The following is a 21,409-nucleotide window of genomic DNA, read 5'->3' on the forward strand; positions in this document are numbered from 1 at the left end:
GTAGTCATGCCTTAAGCTTTATTGTGCACACAGGATTAAATTAATTATCACCAGGAAAGGATTTTCTAAATTGAATTAAATAAACTCTGCCCAGTGTCAGACTTTCAAAGTTTGAATGAACACCGGCTACTGGGTTGTTCAACCAGAATTCCTTCCTGCTTCACATCTGGATTCTTACTCTGTTAGGCTTGGTGGTCACAGAGACACTGCATACACACAAAGATTTTTTTAAATATATATATCAGTAAATATTCCATTCCACTCTCATTGTATTTGCACTCTATTTAAGAAGGAAGGTGAATTTTTATACAGCTCTTGAGAATTGTTAATATTTCAGTCTGATCATTGTTTTACTTCTAAGTATTATTTTTCTTATTTCCCGGCAGTTGGCTTGCTTGAAGGTGATAGGTACTTGATAAATGTCTGCTTCTTAGGTGAATGGATGAATAAATTAATGTCTAAGCTACAATCTATGTGATTCCTGGCTTCCTTTGCAGTTATGAACTTTAAAGAAGCTGTAGATACCCAAAGATGAAGACTGATTCTTTTCCACAGCCACTAACAGATCATCTGACTTGTGACTGGGAAGTTATCCTGAGATCATCTTGTCCCCTTGGACACAATTCTGGCGCTTAAAGAATAATATCTAAGGGAGAGATCTCTGTACATAATCCTGCTCAATCATTTTTTTTCAGTTTAGGGAAATGAATATATCACTTATAAGATTGTATGAGGGAGTCATTTATAGCAAAGATTTTTATGTGTCATGAAAGTTTTCCTTTCTAAGAACAAGAAGCTTTGATGTTGATAGTATTTTGACATACCAGTCAAGATAAAAATAGAATTGTATAGGAAATGGTAGAGGGGCAAATGAAGCTGAAATGAGGGCTATGGGGCAAAAGATTCCTCCTATGTCCTTCAATGTGATCCTGGTTGCACCAATACATGCCCCAGAGGAAAGGGCATCACTATTGTTTGCTTTCATATCAGTCAAGGAACACAGAGTACATGCTTATTAAAGGGTGGCTAGAATTGGCTTCTGTGGTTTGTTGCTCTTTTTTCCATTTTATCAGGAATTAGAGACAATAATGGCCACAAAGTTCTAGGCATTCATACCTGTCTTAAGGAATAAACTATATAAAATTATTCTTACTTTGAGAAGAGGTCCTGTTGCTCCCTTAGTAAGACGTTCTAGTTTCATGGGTATAGAAGTTGCAGGGTAGTTCTCTACATTTCTCTTATTTAGTGTTCTTTTAGAAAAGTGAAACATGCTTTGTTTCTTGGCCAACAAAGACAATTAAAACATTAAAAATAAAAGGTCCCTCAAATGGTGGCATGCCAAAGAGCCATGCTTACAACTGAAGATGAGGTTCCTCTTTCATCTGTGCACATCAGGTATAGATGAAGAAGGAAAAAAAAATCAGAGCAATGCAATTAGAATCAGTTACTAAGTCAGTGGTGTGACTCAAATACCATTGGAATATGAAATTTTCATACTTCCTTGCTAGTATTTTCAACATCATATTCTGGAACCCTATTGCAGGTAATAAGATAAAGATGAAACATGATGGGGGCAAATACAAACCACTATTACATTTTCACATGTTAACATTGGAGTCCCAAGGCTCTACTTCTTCCAGAAAACACAGTTTTCTTGTATAGTCACTCTTGAGTCTAATGCATGATAGACTCTAATCTAGTTAGCTTCAGAATGACTAGATGTGTGTAGTTTGTTGGTGTATCTACACCTTGAACACAATTTATCGATTGACCTATACTGCTAATACCACTGACCTAGAAATTCCTGAAGACAGTATGGTAAAAATGTCAGGGCACTAGATCACATTTTGTCTGATGCCAAGCATCTTGACAAAAGGATTATTCTAAGATTTTGTGGAGAAAGCATCCATTTTATGGTCAACCAAATACTGAAGAAAATTTGCTACAGTGATTATAATTTTGCCTGGGAGCCTATGGAGAGACAGGACTTCCACAAAGCACCAGGTAAATTGCCTGGCATATTGAAGATGTACAACTTGGACTTCAGAATTGAAATAAGTTTAAGTGGTAAAACAAATATTACCAGAGGGGCAGGGTCTGAAAGTAGACCTGATGTTTTAAAGAACATGCCTGGTTAGCAAGACATATGTAATTGATTCAGTATTTTAACATGCAACCTAACAGGTTATTCAGAATAGATTAAGTATCATAATGATTGCTGATAATTCAATATTTTGTCAACTATTCAGAATAGTGTTTATGTCAGCATAGGTCCAGCATAACATTTTTTTAAATTATGCATTAAGATAGACAGTTCCTACTTTGTAAACTTGCCAGAGATTTTTCTCAGCTATTTTAAATGGGAGATATTTATCAGATCAACCCTTTCTTAATACATCAAGAAAAACAAAAAATTATGTATACTTTAAGATTTTTTTCATTCAGAAATATATTCAAAACAGCCATACTTTTATTTTTACTTGCTTTTATTTCATTTTCTGACCACTCCACCTTTTTATAGAATGTATATTCTGACACCTTGTCCTGTCTGTTCACATCTCTCTTCATTTGCAGGGAGGCTAATAGAATTGGAATATTGACTCTCTCCTGGTGAGCTAAAGGATGTTCTGGCCATTTTCAGCTGAAGAAGCCTATATCTGGAGGGCCTCTTCTGGGGATTTCTGCACAGACAGCTCCATCTTTTGTAAAACTAACAATGTGATGGTCACCTGAAATGGGAACCTGCTGTTAAATTTTCCAGCTATCAGGAAAACACCTCATCAAAGGTCACAAGGCTATTGACAAGCCATTCTAAAGGCACCATACTAAATGTGTAAAATGATCCCTTGGGGATTTTACTCTGGCATATGTTTCTGGAGTGAAAGTTGATTTTTCAGGCAGTGTCTACAAACAGGCAAGATTTTATACTTGGATCTGGCTCATCATAAGTAACTCAATAGAAACGGACCCATGAATACAACTACATTGTTCCTAAGCAACCTCTTGAATAAAAAAAGCAATGATATTTTTCTGTGATTGTGGGGATAAAATTTGATAAGAAAACAGATGGCACTATTTAGCTTCCAGGAATTTTCAATAAACAAGTTGAATTGAAAGAAGTTTGCAAAACAACATAGGTTCTATATGCACATTTTAAAACTTTGGTGTTGGCTTTTGGTGCAAACAATGACAATGTCAAGCCGACAAATTTTGGCATATTGTAATTCTAGATTGCATCATGGCATCTCTGTAGCACCCAGAGAATGTCCATTTGACCTCGTCTTCCTTTTCATTGACATATTATCATCCCTGAATTGGAGGACTAAATAACTAGCTAATTCCATAACAGGTGGCAAACTCCCACTAACCGATGACTCAGGAGTAAAGCACATACAGAACAAGTACTGTGTAGGTTGCCCCAGCTATGAGGTGCATTTAGAGGGCATCAGTATTTTCAAATGGGGGTTCATTCTGTTTAAGTGTTGTGAGTCTTCATAAGAAAATTAGTAAATAAATAAAGTACCATCGGGCAGGCTTTCAACACATACCCATGGGTCCACCTGGAGTGCAGTCTCACTCCCATGCTATCAATTATTTTCATTTTGTATTTCCTATTTAAAAATTCTCCCTCCCTCTACGCCTCTTTGCTCCTCCCCATCCCCTTCCACACAGGTTCACTTCCTTTCTCTCTTTCATTAGAGAACAAACAGGCTTCTAAGGGATTATAATATAATAATATGATTAATATGATCAAACAAAAGCTAGCATATCAGAATAGGAAAAAAAAAACAAGCAAACAGAAGGAAACAGCCTAAGAGAAAGCACAAGAAACAGAGAACCACTCACTGTGCACTCAGGAATGAAAACACTAAAGTGGAGGTCATAATACAAATTCAGAGGAACTGGTACAGACCAGTGCAGGCCGTGTGTATGCTTCCTCAGTCTTTGTGAATTCAAATGAAATTTGTAATGTTGATTGATTTAGAGGGACCAGTTTTCTTGGTGTCCTCTGTCCTTTCTGGCTGTTACCCTCTTTCCTTCTACTGTCGCACAGGGTTTCCTGAGCCCTGGAGGGATGGGATTGATGGAAATGTCCATTTTAGGTTTGAGTGTTCTAAGGTCAAAGTTCTTTAGGAAATGATCAACTTCAGGAGTTCTGAGGAGATGCTGTGTAGTCCATAATCTCAGTGGGGGAGGCTTTAGAGAGAATGGAATCATGAGAAAGCAGGGCTAGATATGGAGAGAGAGAAAAACAAACAAACCAGAAAACATTAGCCTGATAAGGTCACCGACGTCTATGGTTTTGACAGTGACCTGCTTGTCAAACTGACTGCTGAGGGTGATAGGAGTAATTGCACATGAGTTACATACAGAGGTCTTCACCAATGCCTTTTGGGTCTAATTTTCCTTTTTGTTTTCAAGTGATTATTTGTTTGTTTGTTTGTTTATGTGTGTGCATGTGCACCATGGCATGTGTGTGGTATTTGTGGGTACTGGATTTTTTTCTTCTGCCCTGTGAGTCACAGAGACTATACCCAGGTCTACAAGCTTAGTGGCAAGCAAGTACTTTACCTTACCTCACTGGTCCTAAGACTACTTCATGTTTTCACTTACCTTTGGGATTTAAATAGCTGAGGTTAAGGCCAATTTTCACATAAAACAGCAAAATTTCAGCTGTCCAAAAGGACAAATTTCTTACAACTGACTCAGATGAGAGTTAAGAACAGGTTTTCATGTTATTAAAAGACTTTGAGAAATTTAAATTGCTCATATTGGTATGCTTTTTGGAACATTAACAGATGCTTAGACTATTTACACAGTTCTTCAATAAAATTCCTTATTTTATCACAATGAATTCAAATTTAGATAATTTATAAATACTTCCTGAAGACAGGTCATTTAACTTTCAAAGTTAACTTTTAGTTCTGCTGTGATATTATTGTTTAATAAACTATGTGTCCTGAAAAGCACTTCATATGGAAGGCACTATAAAATCAACTCAGTAATTTCCTATCAGCTTACCCTTCATTATGCAACCTATAAGTAATGGAACAGAAACCGTATGCCTACTGCTCATAGAAACCCAGCCAACAGGATAAATGCCAGAACTGACTAAACAGTCAAGTCTGATTTTTTTTTAATGTCAGCAGAGATGTTAGATCGCAGTAACAGCAGGGAACTAGGGACATTTCCAAATCACAGAGAAGGCTGGTCATTAATCTGGGAAGTAAATGCTCTTTATAAATCTGGAGTTCAAGGACAAGGCCTGGGCATTATCAGTATAGTAGTAATGTGACACTACAGAACTGGATGATAACAGCAAGGGTAGAGGTCTTTTATTTTATTCAGTTTTCTGTTGCCTGTTAACATGTATCAATTGTGTTTATTAGTTAGGTTCCATGTGATATTTCTATAATGCACACAACATATCCAGATCAAATCTTATCTCTCTCCTCCCTTGCTTCCTATTAACTACCAATGACCACTACACATTTGAGTCCATCCTTTCCTACATCCATATGTGTGGACATGCAGTGCTTGTCTTTTGTCACACACATTTCCATTAATGTAATGTGTTCTAGCTCCATCCATTATCTATAAACAACAGCATGTTATTCTCTATGAAGGTGTGTGGATGCTCTGGGTATTGGTCACCTTTATCAGTGAAGCAAAGAAGATCTTTCTGGTGCTGGGGATTAAACCTAAGGCCCCTTATATGCTGGGCAAGCTCTCTGCAACTGACCTGCATATGTGCCTCTTAAAATACTCTTTAATAATGGTTTAGAGACAAGGTTTGGCTTAGTGATAGAGTGCTGTGCTAACAGGCACAAAGTCTGGGGTCCAATCCCAAGTATAGTAACTAAGTGAATTAATGAACAAATAAAACAAATGAGTGATATGTTTCAAAGAATGGTTTAAGAACACAATCCATTTTTTCTTAACCATGTTTATTTCTGTATAATAAAAACAGGAAGGGATATTTAATTTGGTAATCCTAGGATAAAATGACATTCCATAATGATATATAGGAACAGTACTCACAAACCTATCAAATTAATATAATAGTGTAAATCAAATTAAATGACTTAAAGTAAGTCAGCTCTTACAGCAGTTTAAAAAAAAGTCAAAAAAATGAATTTTAGGCCTTATTAAATAGAATGGAGTAAATTGACCTAAATGCACATAAAATAGTTTTGTAATCTGAAATTTGTTCATGTATGAATTTATTTTTCATTTAAACTCTGTCTTTACTCTTTAAAAGGGAGTAGTAAGTCCATGTAGATTGCTACAGTCTCACATGTAGAGCTATTCCTGCTTGAATACCACCAAGGTCTTAAGTTGATACTCAGTAAATTTTTACAAATGGATTAAATGAATCAATAGAGTATGCCTACACATGAAAGAAGATACAAACTTGATGTTTCTACTCAGGGGTTCATTTGAGGCCTCTTGTGTTTCACATTACTTTTTTTTCTACATTGGCCATCAGAAAAAGTAAAAAAAAAAATAGAGTAACAAAACAGGCATTATGTTATTTCACATTATTTCTCATTTACAACAGTATAAAGATTTGAACTGGCACAATTGTTTACCCATGAATATCTTCAGGGACTACTAATATATTAATGCTAACTGCAGCAAGGAACTGATGACGAATAATTGAGAAAAATGAAAGAATTCTATGAGCAACATAAAAATGCTAAGAAATCAGAATAAAAAGCAATGGATTATGCTTAGAACATAATGTGGTTGGGCATTTATCTAAAGAGGCATAAAGTTAAGGTGAGGTGGTATTTGGGGTAAGAAACATGAACTTTGTGGAAACAATAACTCAGAAAATATGGGTTGGAAAACTCCAGAAGATAAGGCTGAAAAATCATAAAGACACAAAGGTGATCAAAGTGAGCAGGAAACATACCTCATAGGGAAACTTCTTGTTCAGCTTGAGCAGAGCCATGTGTTCTCTCCCTGGAACCACAGACAAAAGCAATATAAGAGTACAAATAAGAGTTGGATATGGAGAGTCAGAGGAACAAACTATAATTCATACATAACTTCCTTGAGCAGAGTTGCTTGGTGTGTCATGTGCTCAAAATAGAAAATAAAGGGAAGTGGTTTTGAGAACAGTGGTTTGAGGAAAACAAGTTCATCAAACTCATAGATCTTACAGGGGGCGATGACAGACTAACAACAGCAATCCAAGTCGAAGTTCTAAGAAGTCTTCTCTGGAAAGAGCTGTGACCACTCAATACTGCAAAGGACATGTTAGCGAGGGACATGATGGGGGTAATTCTTAACTCACATGCTTTTAACTAAGAAAATGAACTGGGAAAGAGAACATCCATTCCAGCTTAAATAGAAGAATCCTCAGTAGGAAGTTAGATCATGCTTACTGGAAGACAGAGTGATGTGGATGTAGTCAGGGCATGGGCTATTCCAGGTACAAATGTAAAAAGGATAGTTTAGAAGGTGGGATGTGCTTTGCCTCAACTTTTTGTTACTTTCATGACACAATACTTCCTGAAGTATATATTCTCTGAGTTTTAAGATTGTAGATATTTTATTGAATACAAGCAACGCATTCAGTGATTTGGAGGGCATCTAAGACTTGTCACAGTACAAGTCCATAGAAGGCTTGGTGATATAGAATGCTGGGGCCAAGGCCAGAACTCCTTGTTCACAGGGGCTAAGGTGAGCCATAGAATTGCATTTTTCTCTGTTGTTGGTTGGTTGGTTGATATTAAACACCCAAAAGAATTGATTTTTTTTAACATAAACTGAGCAATGTTAGCAATTAAATAACTGAGGTAAACACCCTGTTTTTTATTCTGAAATTTACTTTGTGTTTTTATCTCATGCTTTAAACAGTCAGTTCCTTCTATCCCTGAGTTCTATATCTTTGGATCCAATCAACCACGGAAAAGTAAAATTACATCTTTATTGAGCATGTTCAGATGCTTTCCTTGTCATTACTCCCTAAATAACTCAACACAACAATTGCTGCACAGTGTTCACTTTATATTGCATATTATGAGTAGCCTTAAAACAATGTAAACAATTCACAAGGCTGTGCAAGTCTGTTGACAGGGACTTGATTACCTGGGGATTACCGCATGAACATGCAAGGTTTCTGGATCACATCCCTGAGGATTCCATAGAATGACAGTAGATATATTTGATACAATATTTTCAGATATAAAATGGTATACACTGCATCCTGCTACTGACAGTTCTTCTTTTTGATAAGATGAATGATTGAATAAAATGCTCATTTGTGTCTTTATTTTTGTTCTTCATTCTCTTCATTGTTCCCTTGTACACACTGTGTGTGTGTGTGTGTGAGTGTGTGTGTGTACGAATGTGCGTGTCTGTAGGTTTACTGTTGCATAGTTTGAACTTGCTACTATGTCCCTCAGAATGTCAATTTATATCCAGCACAATAAACTCCAACATCTTCTGTAATGAGGACAGGGATGGAAAGAATTCTAGAAGTAGAATCCCGGACCAGCAGGCAAGAAAAGAAGAATTTCCATGAAATGTTCTCAGAGAGAACTATTTTCCATTTTTCATAAACAGTTATTGGTGAGTACCAATCCTTGTGCTAGGCTCCAAGGAGAAATAGCTAACTCACATATCTGGGCTGATCCCTTCTAGTATTTTTTCTATAATCATTTTGTTGGTGTAATTAAAGCATAGTCAAAACAATATTCTTAGGTATTAGCTATCAAAGAGAATGAGTGAGAATAAAATATACTTTTGGCTAGGGAAAATATTTCAGAGCTGAAATAATTTCCTGTGCTCCCTCTTCATTTCATGCATAGCCACGGGCAAGGCCTCCCCGTGAAGCATTTCTATTCCCACAACAGGCTGCGACTTCCCCTGGCAAGGCATAAACTCCATTTCATGTGTGCTGGGCTAAACTATTTTCCAAATCTCAAGCTAATTATATGAGATTTATCTGTGTGGAAACAGGGATTAAGCAAGCAAGGGAAATGAGGAAATTTTATTTAGTGGCTCTGTTTAACAAAGGATAATGAAAACAAAGGTTACACAAAATGAAATCTTTCCTGAGATAAATACCTAGCTGGTGAAGCAGAGAGTTCTGTTGGCCATTTTCTCTGCTCTCCTGTAGATGGCTGCTGATAACAGAGATAGAACACACATGCTTGCCTTCAAGCTAAAAGCAGGAATTACATCACACTTATCTCCTTGACAAACTTGTTTCTAAGCTTCCTTGTTCTTATTCCTTAAAATACTTTCAAAATGGGGCAGGGGGTGAGGAAGGGACAGAATGCTCTTTTTATGATATGATCATTTTTCATAGAAAGCACATTATTTAAAATAATACTATTAGCCTCCAAATATTATTTCACAATTAATTGCCTTCTCCCCTCAAAGCCCTAATTTTACTTTTTTTCAATGTTTTACCCAGAATTAGTTGTTTTCCTCTTATTTCCTAATTGCACATTGTACACTGCTCCAACTTTTATAATCACAATTATTTCATCTGGAGGAAAATAAAGTCTCCAGTTTTTTATGTCCCTTAGTGTAGAATTTTAATTTCCTCATATTACAGTCTTACTATTTATCTTCTCCTTCATAGACTTATTTGCAATATTTGTTCACTGTTCTGACCCAAATCTTTCCAATACGGGATAAAAATAAAAGTGTTGCATCACATTCATCTATTATTTATTTGGATGACAGGATTTTGAAATACATCAAGTGAAAAACAATATCTGTAAATTTGTTTGGGCTATGGCAAATGAGCACATTGTTGGAGCTTAATTAGCATCAGCCTCTCTCTTTCCCACCCTCCTTCTGGAAAAGCCAGTTCTTCAGAGTGGAGTGGTGGTTTGTTCTTTGAAAGGTGGGTCTGCAGCAGCTGCTTGAAGGCTGGAGTGAAATGGAATCATCCTGATCCAGGGCAGCCTTTCTCCTGGCTGGAGCAGCTGCCCTGTTATGCAGCTATGGCTCCAATGGGTCTGAATGTGTGTGGGCTCCTCTGACCCTTGGGTGTTTAAGTGACCTTTGCAAGTGACTTAGCCCACATTGGGTTTCCTGTGACTCTCCTTAGTAATTTCTCATCTCATAATTTTCTTGAGTTGCTGCTGAGTTGAGGAATAAAAAGACAAAGAATATTCTTTTTTGGAGTAGTTTGATTTTAATTCTTTCTTCTCTTCCTAAGTCTCCATCTGTCTGTAGACTGTGCTTACTAGTCTGTAGTTTATCTGTTGTCCCTGTGTGTGTCTGACACAATGTGTTCCTGTCTCTAACTAAAGGGTTTACTGGATATTTGTTGAGCAGCATGGAAAATATGGTATTGGAAAAGAACAAGCAATTCTTTACAGAGGTATTAAACAGAGTATTAGAAAGGAAGAAGTTACTTCAGTAACACCCAAAGACCCAAAACAGTAAACAAAACTGCAAACACAGGTTTTCAATCTATATCTTCCTAAAGTTATGGTGTTTATTCCTTCTGTCTAAGGTTGCTTTAAACCCAGTGACTGCTTTCCACAAATGATTACCACAACACACATACATATATACATTATTCTGGGTATGGGACATGGAAGAGTAGATAATTTAAGATTAAAACTATGCATTTAACTGATGTTTTAAAAGCTGCTTGCACAAGAAACCGAAGGTGTAATAAAGTTGGTTACTTTGTTTTCCTAAAGTCAGATTAAATTAAAACAGGTTGATTACACAGTAGGACAGCAGGTTAAGTACATAGTCTTAAATGGTCTTAAGGTATCTTGTTAACTTGGCTGCAAATGTCCAGCAAATGTTGACACTCTAAGGTCAAGAGGCATTGTCAGGAAAATAAATCACCATACTTTCTTATTTGTAATATGTAGTGTCTTAGTGTTCTATTGCTGTGAAGAGACACCATGACCACAGCAACTCTTATAAAGGGAAACATTTCAGTGGGGCTGCCTTATAGATTCAGAGGTTTAGCCCATTGTCATCATGATAGGGAGAATGGCGGCATGCAGTCAGACATGGTAGAGAAGTTGCTGAGAGTTCTACACTTGCATCTGCAGGCAGCAGGAAGACAGAGTCATTGGGCCTGGCTTGGACTTTTTGAAACCTCTAAGCCTACCTCCAGTGACACATTTCCTTTAATAAGGGCACACCTCCTAATCCTTTCAAGTAGTGTCACTTCCTGGTAATCAAGTACTCAAATCTATGAGCCTGTGGTGGTGGTGTTGGGGGGGGGGTGCTGGTATTCTCATTCAAACCACCACACTCAGCTAAAGTGATCAAAAGGACACTAAAATGTTAAGTAGTATAGAATATAAAACACATTTTGTGTCTGTGTGATATAAAAATCAGTTACACAGCTGTTGATTGTTGAAACCTTTCAATTTGAGTATAAAGGTATCATTCAGGGTGGAACCTGGCCATAAGTAGAATTATAGAATGCCTGGGGTAATACCTGTACCGCTATATAAATAGAGATTCTATTCACATTATCACGGTTGGAGAAGATATGCCCTTGAACATCTCCAGAAACCTTTTCTACACTCTTCTCCACTTGGTCTTGTTCATCCAAGATGGCTCTGTGCAGATTTCACCAACTAGATCTTTGCTATGGTTATACAAAGTTAAGGTTAAATTTAGGGTGGTTATGGTTAGTGTTAGGGTCAGGGCTAGCATTTGTCCAAGTTCCTATAGTGGTTTGTACTGATTGTATGTGTTAAGAAGAGAATAGAACAAAATCATAGTATGGTTTTTATAGATGTTCTGTTGTGGAGTCATTACAGGACATGTCATCTCTTTTGATAGCTAATCTTGATTGTCAGGCTGATTAGAATGAGAAAGGACTTAACAGAGACTTAAAGCTGAGTGTGCCTGTGAGGACATTTTCAGGTGTAATTAGATCATGAGGGCTCTGACCTAATGAATGGTTTCATCCATGATGGATTAAAAACTTTGAGAAATCTATTAAGAGGTATTGAGCTGTTTGCACAGTTGTGCAATTCAGAAGTGTCGCTCAAGATTGTGACTTTGTTGGTTTTATTGTGCTGTAATCCCTCTGGATTGTAGCTCAGATAGGCTTCTTGCCTCCTATAATGTTAGCTCTTCCAACACATTCTGTGAAATGATGCACCTAAACCTCTGATCACAGTAAATCTTTCTCTTCCCTTTAAGTTGTTTCTGTCAGGAACATTGGGTCCCAGAGATGATACAAGTAGCACATCTCTGCTCTTTTGACAAAGCTGACAAAATCTCATCTCCTGAGAGGCAGTCCTTCACTTTGCTCTATGTTCCTCTGCCTTAGTTCACTTATCCTTCCTACCTTGGAAAATTAGAGGCAGTGACTTTTATGCCCAGATGCCATTTAGCCAATAGACACTGCTTTGAATTGATGAAATTATCTCCTTTATTTATTTTAGTTTTAATTTTGCTTTCTGGGCAGGCTCCATGGACAGAGTGGATTTTAATGATGCAAGTTAAGCCAAAATGTAGTTCAGAAGCTATGTCAGTATGTTTCTTAGAAACTCACATTATTTTGTGAAATATACAAATGTGAAAATTAACACTTACAAAATATGATGAAAGGTGCTAAAGCTGGGCTCTCCACAGCTACCTTAGCAACTTATAAGTCCCGACACAATGGTGATAACCTGTTTTTGTTTGTTAGGTCAGACTTCTGTTATCTGGACCTAATGCTACACAACTATTTTACCTTCCTGCCCTTTGTACCCTTCCTGCCCTCTGTCCACTCCGCGTTCTCTGTATCCTTCCTGCCCTCTGTACCTCTCCATGCCTTCTCTTATAACCATTTAGTTTAAAAAATCATTCTACATTATGCCAAGGTGTTTTTCTTTGGAATTGTGATAAAATGTAATCTTCTTTGATTGATAAATAACCCTTTTCAATAAACTGTAGTCATTATTCCATGTCCTTGTCTCATCTTAAGTAGTACAGTAATTTAAAATCCCTGTGGAAATAAATAACATAAAAACTCTTAACCAATACCATGTCCATAGCTATATTTTCTGTAATAAAAAATTCTACCATAACAATACAATTTTATCATCCTTAAAAAAATTACATTAGAAACAATTCTTGTGAGCTTTACTTGGGAAATAGCTACAAAATAAGGTACAGCAAGCACAAAGTTTATAGCAAATATTTATAAATTTGAATATATTCCTTAATGTTTATAAGTTAAACAATGTTTAAAGACTGGAAGAAGACTTGAGCAACAAAATATCAAACAAAAAACAATCTCTAGACTAAAAGGAAATAGCATATTGATATGAGAAATTTAGCGTCTAATCAAATAGCAGATGTAGTAACAGAGATACAAGAAGGAAAAATTTAATACCAAATTAATATAAAAAATATTCCACCTTTCTACAAAGACATGAAATTGTATTTAAGCACATTTAATTCTAGTATAAGCTCATTAGATTGACAAGATAGTTTTATGTTTTAAAATACTGAGTTTTGGGGAGGCAGAGCAAATGAAACACTTATAATTAGTATATTTACTTGGAGAACAATTCAGAAGTAGTACAATTGATGACATGACACACTTGACAATAACTGGTCTGATTGAGATGTCTATTCCCTTTTTAGCTATTTAGTTCCTCAGATATGATCTTGCACATTATTCTGCACAGGTACACATGGGCACTTGTAAAATGTTAGATGATACAGAGAGAAATGTTATGTGTGACATTGGGGAGCAAGATCTTCAACAAGAAAAATGGCTAGACTACGATGTGTGCTTCAAATTGAATGTACAAATAAAATGTGATGTTTTATTTAAATTGAATCATGCCATACAGTGAAATTGAACAGAATGATGAGCTATATAATACATTTGAGTGAAAAACCTACTTCTTAAGAAATAAAGTACAATACTACACATGGATGTTAAGAAATATTGAATACTGTTATATACTATTTAGAGTAAACATGTAGCACCAATATAAAAATTCATGAAGTAACAAATGTTAATTTCTGAATATCATTTTCTTGCAATGTAGGATAAGAGAACATAATTTATTTGTTGCATTTTCAGGGAACCATGTTTCTTTTAAGAACATTTTTTCTTGAAGTGTATTTTCTTTGTGTGTGTGTGCGTGTGTGTGTATGTGTGTGTGTGTGTGATAGAGAGAGAAAGTTCATTTGCAATGCTAATCATGTATGATCTTCAGTCAATTTTCTACTTCTTTGTACCTCAATTTTCAACCTGTAGACAAGAAGGGGAAAAATTGTTTAAATTGCAATTTCAAATCTATGTTGATGTACTCAAAGTATAATTCTTATTTTTCTGGAACAAAATGACATCATTATCTCTTTGTATTTATTGTCAACTAATTAAAAGTCATAGTGGCTAATGGCATAGTTATTTCTCACAGGACCAAGAGCTATAGTTTCAGAATATTTGTTTCATGCTTTGCATTGTGGCAAGTTGCATTTGTGTAGTATTGTCAGATGTGGTACTCCTGGCTAACCAATTAGATGTTCTCACCTGGTTATAGGTAATGAAATGGAAGTGTATAGCCTAATGGAGGCTAGACATAAAATGAAACATTCTGAGCACAAATCATCCTGGATGCTCCCAAAGTCCAGACTTTAATCACTCTTCTAGTCTGCTATTTTTGTGCTGTTTCTGGGTATACAAGAATATAGAGGGAGATTATTGGCCAGTGAAGTCATTATCTTATGAAAAGAAGTGATGCCTTCATTTTTTCCTATTTTGTGTGATCCAGTGCTCATTCTCACCCAAATGACTATGTATGTACAGAAATAATTACTAATGATAGCTACATTGACTAGGAATCAAACTGCCTCGTTTATATAGATGTTATGTTTGCACAGAGATTTATTTGGAATTAAAATGTAATGAAAGTCTACCCAAAACTAATGCCAGTTCTTTGAAGTATTAAATTGTATGAGTATGACCTAACTGGTAATTTGTTTGGATTTAAGTGTGTTTGCTTTTTAAAAATAAAACACCACTTTGGCAATGTGTAGGTAGCACACTGGAAAACAGAAATAATGTAACTATTTTGCTTGATGTTGTACTAGTAAGTAGTCAGATGATAAAGTAAATCTGTCAAGCCAAGATTGGTGCCATGTAGCTTATCCTTGTATTTATTCTGTGAAAATGTTACACTTGTTGAAAAGCAGAAAATATAATATCTGGAGGGGTTGGGGGGCGATACTTGCCTATATGTGTGAGGTTGGGGAAATGTGGGTTTGTTGGTGTCTGTGACTGTAAGGGTAAATTTAGGACAGTGTTCCTTCAAAACTACCACCATTAGTATTCCCAAAAGTCACATTTCTCAAGATTTTATATAGGCACTTGACCTCATTCTCAGGTCAACAGGATACCAGTCTTTACATCACACTAAATTATTTAAGTCCTGTCTCAGAACAAATAATACAGTCAGTTGTTTACCACTGCATTCTGCTTTGAATTTCTCTAATTTAGGGTCAAGTTATCTCATGAATATTAATAGAAAGAGACTATATATTAACATTGTCTTTTAATTTTCAACATAGAGAAGACTTGCATTAAATCTACAGTAAATGTGAAATTATTTTAGGATGAAGAATTATGTCCAGATTATTTCTAGTCTTTAGTTATCTGAAACGATTTCATTGTCTTGTGATTCATCAGGGTGGGCTGTTTTCCCCTTGGATATTTAGAGGTATATCATGTGGCTTACTACTCTTGTGAAACACATTTGGTTGATTTTTATCATTTACTGTTTTACAGTTGCAATTATCTCCAATGCTGCTTTCAAATGACATAAGTGTAACACATGCATCCCTACTGTTTATTACCAAAAAGAGGCTTAAATATTCCATGACATGATACACTGCCATACATCTTATTTATCTTCTTATATTTATGCTGTCGAAGTCCTGAGTATTTTTTACTCTACTCCACAGATACAACTTTGATAATTTATATTTTAATGGTATTAGTTTTTATAAATGTTTTAGTCACACAAAATGGTGTCACTGAACTTGTAAATAAGGATTACCATACATTGTTGATTGTGCAGAATTTATTGGCTCTTTGTTGAATTTTAGTTTGAAGGAAGATGAATAAATGACTATAATCAGTTTTCAAGGTTCCATTCTTGACATTCTTGCAAGGAAATCTTACCAGCTTATTGGTTTTGTTGGTTGTTGTTTTAGGTGTATAGGTATTTTTTTTTCAGTTGAGATTTTAGTTAGCACCGGACTCCATAAATTTTTTCAATCAACAATATATTATGGTAAGGATTATTGCCTGAACAACAAAGATACAACAACAAACAATACAGTTCCCTGGGACTGTGAAACTTCATTATTTGTGAAAAAACAAGACATAAAGTTAACCACATTTATTTTTCTTTGGTACTTTTAAATAATTCAGTGAGTTCACTGCTTTCCAAGAATAAAAATTTATTTCATACAGATGAGAATTTCTTTGTTGCCATTAGTAATTTTAACTCTGAGTCTTTCTCTATAGCATACTAAAATTCTAATTAAATGGGGCTAACCTCTTGTTCATGCTCCCGAATATATGAAGAAACAGAATGAATGAAGAACTAATCTTAATTTAATTGGTGCTTATATATTTAATGCTTTAAAATGAAATATTGTGTTTAAATAATTTAATAAACCTTTATGTCATTAAGTAGACTTTTTTCCCAGCTGCAATTATCTGACATATTTATAGTTCTCAAATGTTTGCAACATTAGTTTTTACAAAAACTGTCCTAGAATATATTCCTGTTGATTAATCTTCGGTTGATTAATGCAGTTAAGTATATGCTATTCTAGTAGCTCAAGTGCTTGAATAAGACTATCTATTGGCTTTGGGCAAGGTCAACTACTCAAAAATTTTAAACAATTTTCTTACGTTCTTATGGGTAAAGATACATTCTTAACAGACCTGGGACTGTGAAACTTCATTATTTGTGAAAAAACAAGACATAAAGTTTGGTACTGCATGATGGCTTACAACTTCTTTATATAAATTATTTTTTTGCCTCAGCATAAATAATAAATATATCAGAAATTTATTCTTTAGCATTTCTTTAAAGTGATACATTGTAAATATAGCTCTTTATTAATATTAATATTTACAACACAGACTTTATAAGATGTATCATATGGGCTATATTGGTGTACAAATGTATGTCATTAAACTACAAAATTATTTAAGATAGGTAATAATGTTGTTGGTAAAAGATTATATATCCTGAACCAGGAAAAGAGAGTTAGGAAAGTTGCTGCATCACAAACATTACCCTGAACCTTGATTATCTTCGTAGAGTCAGCTCTGTGTTCTTTAAAATAAGTTGTATTGCTTCATATCTGTGGCAAGTTTCTTAAATATTTATAGAATTATAATAGAAGATTCATCAGTTAAATACTGAAAGACAATGTCAAAACATGCTATCCACTGTGGAAAAGAGTGGTACTATTTATTGACCTGTCCTCAATGGAAGCATTAGAACTACACTCCCATTAACTTATTAAATAAACATAAAGAGATATAGGTAATTGTGCCAATAAGAGTGTCCATTTCTTTATGGAATGTAGAAAAAAAGTAAAACACTATTTCCCATTTCTTTGTAAGAGAAGATAAAATTCTTTATCATTTGTGTTCATACTTCATGCAAGAATTCCTTAAACTATTAATAGGAAGAAAAATAAGTGGAACAAAGAGAGTTGCCTGTACACATATATACAATATATAAACAAAACCCACTGAGACCATTTAGTGTTGCTAGTACATGTATGATTTTAAGGCTGACCATTTGGTACTGAATAACTATTTCATTGGCTTATTCATGTGGATATCTGAATCTTCCTCTCTCAGGGATAGAAAGATTGTAAAATGCATCTTCTCTGAGATTGTTTCATCTGTATAGAGGACGGGTAAGCTGCACCCACTAAATCTCAAAAAATATGGTAGTCTAAACAAGTTTGGAGCAATGACCACACCAGCTGACATGGTAAGATGGGTGGAAGAAATGTAATGGACACCACCCTTAGATGAAAGGATCAATGCTTTTTGCTTTACTATCACTCCTCTAGGCAGATGACATGTTTTAGTGAAGGAAAATAGAGCAATGCTCTTGTTGTCATGGAAGGCTTCACTTATCATAGAGCACTGTCTATACCTCAGGACATTTCATTCACTTCTATTAAAATGATATAATTCCTTTGAACTATGTCGGGATTGGGAAAAAATCCCACTGACTTTAGTGGAAGTCACTACAGATTTGAATAGAAAGAATAACAGTTTGAAGGCCCTGTGTACCCTATATTTCAAAAATACTCTTGAGACAAGATTAGAACTAAGCACAGCACCCATGTTCTATCAGCCAGATAGAATGAGCATGGAATACATGTTTCATTGCAAACACAACAGGGAGAAACTGCTATAATGTAAATTATAATCTTAGAGCATAATCAGAAAATCAATATCACTTATTCTGCCTTTAAAAATATTTAGTGTAATCTTACACACACAAAATAGTCTATATAACTGAATATTAATAATGAATTGTATCTGAATTTCATTTGGTACCATATTAAAACCCCACTGACATAATATTTATGTCATTGGGCAACATAAATACAAACAGAAGTCTATTGTTTAAAGAATGAGAATATACTAAATGTAATAGAGAATACAATCTGTAGACATTTATTTTACATGTAGGAGAAAGATATTTATAAATATATACAGAAATAATTCTTTCAGTCCTAAAAGTATAAAAAAATGAGTAAACAAGACATATACTGATGTAAAAATTAAATAAATATATGTATCACATAATTACATAACAACTTCCAGAAAAATGTTTGTCATCAGTAAGCACACTATCATTATCACAAATAGATTATTAAGAGGACTTGTCATTTTTTTTCAAGTTTCCAAGGAGATAGCTCATTTGCATTGACACTAGGGTAAGGAAGTCTAGAAATGCTTTGCCTTTCACATATGGATATATTCATGTGGTTAATTAATGTCTTTCAGGAGATATATCTTTCAATGCTGTGGTCATGTTATTACTCTGTTACGTGTCTGTGATCACTTAAGTCATTTCTACAAGAAATTAGATGGCCACCAATACATGCATGCAGCCACATCTGGATTAATAGCTGGCAACTTCTTCCCAAGTGATATTTCCTTCTGATGGTGAAGCTTGTCCATTTTAAAAATTAGTTCTTTGAGAATTTCATATGTATTTTGACCATATTAATCCCAATTATCCAACCTTCCCAAGTCGAATCCCTCTTCATTATATACCCATCTAACTTTATGTCTTTCTTTTTAAATTTATATCCATCAATCCAATTTGTGCTGGCCATATATTCCTGCACATGTAGCCTTCCATTTGGTGTATGCTTCACTTATCAGGAGCTGTACTGTTAAAATTGATTTGGTAAAAGTCTCATATTAATCTTTCATTGCCTTGTGCAAGTAGGTAAATCTTCTTTGAACATCAATTTACTCATTTATGAATAACAAAACCAGACATACTTGTGTATACCTGTTATCTGCAGTTGGGCAGCAGAGACAGATGGCTCCTGAGTCCAAGCTGTGTTTAGACTAGACAGTAACTTCTCGACCAGTCTGGACAATACAGTAAACACTGTCTCCAAAACAAGAGGGAGGCATAATATTTACTTGTCAGATTTATTACAGAGAACTTTAATTAATATATGTAGAGCAAAGAACATTCTAAATATACAATAAATGACACATATTAATACAATTTTCTCTGTGGAATAGTTCTAGAAAAAATGTCAGATAAGATCCTTCCCCCCAAAAAAACTTCAGAAGAATTGGTTATTTATATCATGTACTCAGAACTCAAGTGTTTCTTTAGTATAATAAAACTGAAGAGCCAAATTTCTTACAATTCTGATTTATGACAAAGATGATTTGAAAGGGGGTAAAAGGCTGAATATATTTTGGGAAAACTCTGTCTTGTCCTGTCATCCAAAACCATTAAGACACCTTTAAAATTCACTACTTCACACAATGTTAAAAACTACTGCTTCCTGGTCCCTCATGTTCTCCTCCCCTTCCTCTTCTCCCCTCCCAATATTTTCAGGGGCCCTTGTTCCTTTTCCCTTCACTGGGGGTCATGTATGTCTCTCTTATGGTCCTCCTTGTTTCCTAACTCCTCTGGAGGTGTTGAGTGCAGTCAGATAAACCTTTGCTCTAGGGTAAATGAATAGATGAGATCAAGAAAAGACACACACATCAATAGAGGGAGTCATTATAGATTTAAAGAGAAATCTGGCACTAAAGGAATTGTACTGAGATCCACAAGGATGACCCCAACTAGGAACCTAAGTAAAAGTGGAGAGGCTACAATAAATGCCCTTCCCCTATAATGAGATTAATGACTACCTTAAATGACATCCTAGAGCCTTCATCCTGTAGCTGATGGAAGCAGAAGCAGAGATCCACAATTAAGCACTGAGCCAAACTCCTGGAATCCATTTTCAGAGAGCAAGGAGTGGTGAAAAATGGGGTCAAGACCAGGCTGGGAAAACCCACAAAACAGCTGACCTGAGCAAATGGGAACTCATGGATATGAGTTCGACAGCTAGGGAACCAACATAGGACCAAACCAGACCCCCTGAACATGGGGGACAGATAGGAGGCCTGGGCAGTCTATGGGATCTCTGACAGTGGAATGAGGATGTATCCCTCGTACCGGAATACATTTCAAGAGCCCATTCCCCATGGAGGGATACTGCCTTAGTCTAGAAACACAGGGGAGGTCCTAGGCCCTACCCCAAATGAATTGACAGACTTTGATGATCCCTTGTGGATGGCCTCATCCTCCCTGGGGAGGAGATGGGGGATGGGAATGGGAGGTTGGTAGGGGGCATGGAAGGATGGGAGGGAGCAGGAACTGTGATTGATATGTAAAATAAGATTGTTTCTAATTTAAATTATATGTGTGTATGTATGTATGTATGTATGTATGTATGTATGTATGTATGTGTGTGTGTATGCTCTTCTCTTAGGATGATCCCATTCTTCACTGCCTGGAGGGCTTTGCACAGACTGAGGCTTCATGGGCTTTCCATGGCCACTTCATTATTTATACTTGTTGTCTTTCTCTTTAGCTCATCTTGGAGCAGTCATGTTGATGAGACTTTTTGGGTAGAGCTTCTGACAATCCTAGCAGACACAATCTCATACCATTTGGTTACCTGATACCTTAGTGGGCATCTCTGAAAGTGCATATAGATGAAACATCAACTGGAGGTGGTGGCACATGCCTTTAATCCCAGCACTTGGGAGGCAGAGGCAGGTGGATCTCTGTGAGTTCAAGGCCAGCCTGATCTACATAGTAAATAGTGAATTCCAAGACAGTCAGTGCTGCATAATGAGACCCTG

This window comes from Phodopus roborovskii, unplaced genomic scaffold, assembly GCF_943737965.1.
Source record: "Phodopus roborovskii unplaced genomic scaffold, PHOROB, whole genome shotgun sequence".
Classification (NCBI taxonomy): domain Eukaryota; kingdom Metazoa; phylum Chordata; class Mammalia; order Rodentia; family Cricetidae; genus Phodopus; species Phodopus roborovskii.